This window comes from Rhamphochromis longiceps, linkage group LG9 (genome assembly GCF_057381845.1).
Source record: "Rhamphochromis longiceps isolate RC_006_pf linkage group LG9, R_longiceps_female_GT1.1, whole genome shotgun sequence".
NCBI lineage: Eukaryota > Metazoa > Chordata > Actinopteri > Cichliformes > Cichlidae > Rhamphochromis > Rhamphochromis longiceps.
In genome coordinates this window covers 4,583,377-4,588,024 of record NC_140565.1, presented here as the reverse complement: position 1 = coordinate 4,588,024, position 4,648 = coordinate 4,583,377, and positions in this window count along the sequence as shown.

Below are 4,648 nucleotides of genomic sequence, written 5' to 3'. Positions count from 1 at the left end.
GGGGTTCCTGCCTAATTCTCCACGTGGAATCCGATCAATTGTTTTTTGTCTAACATTTTATTTTGTAGTTTTTCCAAGTTTATAGAACATACAAACAAAAGAGAAGAAAAAAGGGAGGGAACACAAAAGCAACAGAATTTGTGGGGCAAAAAATAAAAAAAAATGAAAAATGAAAAAAAAGTCAGATTAGACATTATATTCAGATATCACACAGAATTCCCTTATCCCATTCTCAGAGATGCAAAACAACACATATGTAAACATAACTGTCCCGGCCACTGTCAGGTCTGGGGCAACCCAGCAGCTGTCCAAATACTCACACACAATTAACATTAAAGCAGCAGAGAGAACACACAATACTGACAAACAAAATCACACCCCCAAGAATTCCCAAAAGTCAGAATCTGTTAAATTTTGGTGGGACATTAGAGTTCAATCACCAAAAAGCTTGACTGAATTCTGTTTATCATTAAATCTTGTTCAATTCATCCTCAAGATTCATAGTCTGTTGTGTAATTAGAATGCTTTTGATTTTCTGAATCTTTTTAAGTCAAAAGTTTGTGGACACCTTCTCATTTAATGTTTTTTTCTGTATTTTCAGAACTATTTAAATTGTATATTCTCACTGAAGGCATTATAAATAACTCAAAACATGTTTTATATTTTAGCCACCCTTTGGTTTGCACACTCTTGGCATTCTCTCGATGAGCTTCATGAGGTCGTCACCTGAAATGGTTTTCCAACGGTTTTGAAGGAGTTCCCAGAGATGCTGAGCACTTTGTTGGCCTTTTTGTCTTCACTCTGTGGTCCATCTCATCCCAAACCATCTCGACTGTTTTAAGGTCAGATGACTGTGGAGGCTTCTTGGTCAAATAGCCCTTACATAGCCTGGAGGTGTGTTTGGGGTCAGTGTTGTGTTGAAAATGATGGTCCAACTAAACACAAACCGGATGGGATGGCATGCCACCAGCAAAGCACCTCCACACCATCTCCTCCTACTTCACAGTGGGAACCATGCACTTAGAGACCATCCATTCACCATTTCTGCATCACACAAAGACACAGCAGGTGGAACCAAAGATCTCAGACTTGGACTCATTAGACCAAAGCACAGATTTCCACTGGTCTAATGTCCATTCCTTGTGTTTCTTGGCCCCAAAACAATCTCTTCTGCTTGGTGCTTTTCCTTAGTCATGGTTTCTCTGTAGCTATTTAACTATAAAGGACTGACTCACACAGTCTCCTCTGAACATTTGATGTAGAGATGTGTCTGTTACTGGAACTCTGTGTGGCATTTATCTGGACTCTATCTGAGGTGCTGTCAACTTGCGATCTCTGAGGCTGGCTATCCTCATCAGCAGAGGTGAGTCTTGGTTTTCGTTCCTGGTGCAGTCCTCATGTAAGCCAATTTTCTCTTTGCGCTTGATGGTTTTTGTGGCTGCACTTGGAGATACAGTCAAAGCTTTTGTAACTATCCAGACTGACTGACCTTCAGTTCTTAAAGTAATGATCAAATCAAATCAAATCAAATCACTTTTATTGTCACATCACATGTGCAGGCACACTGGCACAGCACATGCGAGTGAAATTCTTGTGTGCGAGCCCCACAAGCAACAGAGATGTGCAAACACAACAACACAAACGAGCAAAATACAAGAATGGCCAACCTGAAACTAATAAATATATGTACAATATATAATAGTTTATGCATTTCTGGATGTGTATACTAAATATTTTCCTACGTGTGTGTGTGTGTGTGTGTGTGTGTGTGTGTGTGTGTGTGTGTGTGTGTGTATACACATTTTTACAAATTAAATAGTAAAAAAAATAAATAAATAATAATAATAAAATATATAAAATATACAGAGTTGAATATGTGCAAAACAGTGGCATTACTGTACAGTATGGAGTGCATAATGTTGAAGTTCCAGTAGTGAACCTGAGGTGTCTATGACGTGTTCAGCAGTCTGATGGCCTGGTGGAAGAAGCTGTCTCTCAGTCTGCTGGTACGGGACCGGATGCTGCAGAACCTCCTTCCTGATGGAAGCAGTCTGAACAGTTTATGGCTGGGGTGACTGGAGTCCTTGATGATCCTCCCCGCTTTCCTCAGGCAGCGCTTCCTGTAGATGTCTTGGAGGGAGGGAAGCTCACCTCCAATTATCCGTTCAGAGCACCGCACTACTCGCTGGAGAGCTTTGCAGTTGTAGGCGGTGCTGTTGCCATACCAGGTGGTGATGCATCCAGTGAGGATGCTCTCAATGGCACAGTGATAGAAGGTCCTGAGGATGCGGGGGGCTCATGCCGAATCTTTTCAGTCTCCTGAGAAAGAAGAGGCGCTGCTGTGCCTTCTTCACTGTTTTGTTTGTGTGTACTGACCACGTAAGATCCTCAGCCAGATGTACTCCAAGGAACCGGAAGCTGCTCACTCTCTCCACAGCAGCGCCGTTGATGGTGATGGGGGTGTGTACTTCTCTGCACCTCCGGAAGTCCACTATCAACTCCTTTGTCTTTGCAACGTTGAGGGTGAGATGGTTGTCTTGACACCAGTGGGTCAGGGCGCTGACCTCCTCCCTGTAAGCCGTCTCATCACCGTTGGTGATAAGACCCACCACTGTAGTGTCATCCGCAAACTTCACAATGATGTTGGAGCTGTTAGTGGCTGTGCAGTCGTAGGTGTAGAGTGAGTACAGGAGAGGGCTCAGTACACACCCCTGTGGAGCACCAGTGTTCAGTGTGATGGGGGATGAGGTGATGCTGCCCAGTCTGACCACCTGGCGTCTGTCAGACAGGAAGCTAAGGATCCAGCTGCAGAGGGAGCTGCTCAGTCCTAGATCCTGCAGTTTCCTGTCCAGCTTCGAGGGAACGATGGTATTGAATGCTGAGCTGTAATCTACAAACAGCATCCTCACATACGTGTCTCTCTTCTCCAGGTGTGACAGGGCAGTGTGTAGTGTCAGGGCTATGGCATCATCAGTGGACCTGCTGTGGCGGTATGCAAACTGTAGAGGGTCCAGTGAGTCGGGTAGTGCAGAGCAGATGAAGTCCCTGACCAGCTTCTCGAAGCATTTGCTTACGATGGGGGTCAGGGCTACAGGTCGCCAGTCGTTCAATGAGGAGATGGTGGAGGATTTGGGTACAGGGACGATGGTGGCCATTTTGAAGCAGGCTGGGACTACAGACAGAGAGAGGGAAAGGTTGAAGATGTGCGTGAACACTCCAGCCAGCTGAGCCGCGCATGACCTGAGGACGCGGCCGGGAATCCCGTCCGGACCAGTAGCTTTGCGTGCGTTCACCTTCCTGAAGCACTTCCGCACATCCTCCTCAGACACAGTGTGCGCACTGACGTCATCCGCGGTGCGCACACTGTCCGGTCTCATGGTGTTCGCTGTGTCGAATCTAGCGTAGAATACGTTTAGATCCTCACATAGAGAGGCCGTGGTCTGCGGTGTGCTGGTTTTCCCTCTAAAGTCTGTGATCGTGTTTAGTCCCTGCCACATACTCCGAGGGTTGTCAAACTGTTGCTCCACCCTGTCCCTGTACTCACGTTTGGCTGCTTTGATCGTCTTCCGGAGTTGGTAATGTGCGTGTTTGTAGTCCGATGTGTTCACGGAGGCAAAGGCGGTGTTCCGTGCCGCGCGAACATCTCCGTTAATCCAGGGTTTTTGATTTGGGAAGGATTTGACTGTTCTGGATGGGACGACATCTTCCACGCATTTCCTGATAAATCCACAGACTGAGTCTGTGTATTCATCAATGTCTCTGGCGGCCACGTGAAACATTTCCCAGTCCGCGTGATCAAAACAGTCCCGCAGCGCAGACTCCGATTGGTCCGTCCAACAGTGCACCGCCCTCCGGGTTGGAGCTTCCTGTTTCAGCTTCTGCCTGTAGGCGGGCAGGAGCAGGATGGAGCAGTGATCTGATTGGCCGAATGGGGCGCGGGGGAGGGCTTTGTACGCATCCCGGAAAGAGGTGTAACAGTGGTCGAGTAGCCGGTTTCCACGTGTGTTGAAAAGGATGTGTTGATGGAGTTTTGGTGAGACTTTCTTCAGGTTTCCCTTATTAAAGTCTCCGGCTGTGATAAACGCTGCCTCTGGGTGTGCGGTTTCCTCGCTGCTGATCGCGCTGTACAGTTCCCTGAGTGCACGGTCAGTGTCGGCTTGTGGGGGAATGTAAACAGCCGTAATAATCACTGCTGTAAATTCCCTCGGTAGCCAGAATGGCCGGCACTTAATCATCAGGTACTCCAGGTCCGGTGAGCAGAAGGATTTGACCGGGTGCACGTTCGCATAATCACACCAGCTGTTGTTGATCATGAAACACACACCACCGCCTCTGCTTTTCCCAGTAAGATCCTGTGACCTGTCCGCGCGGTGCACAGAGAACCCCGGCAGTTGTATTGCGGAGTCCGGTACTTTGTCCGATAGCCAGGTTTCTGTGAGGCAGATCACGCAGCAGTCCCGCATCTCTCGCTGGAATGAGATCCGTGCCCGAAGCTCGCACAGCTTGTTCTCCAGAGACTGCATATTAGCCAGTAATAAACTGGGTAACGGTGGTCTGTAAGTGCGCCGTCTCAGTCGAACCAGAACGCCAGATCTTCTCCCTCTGCGTCGGCGTTTGCGGCCTCCAGGGCCAGAGAACAAAGGCGTCT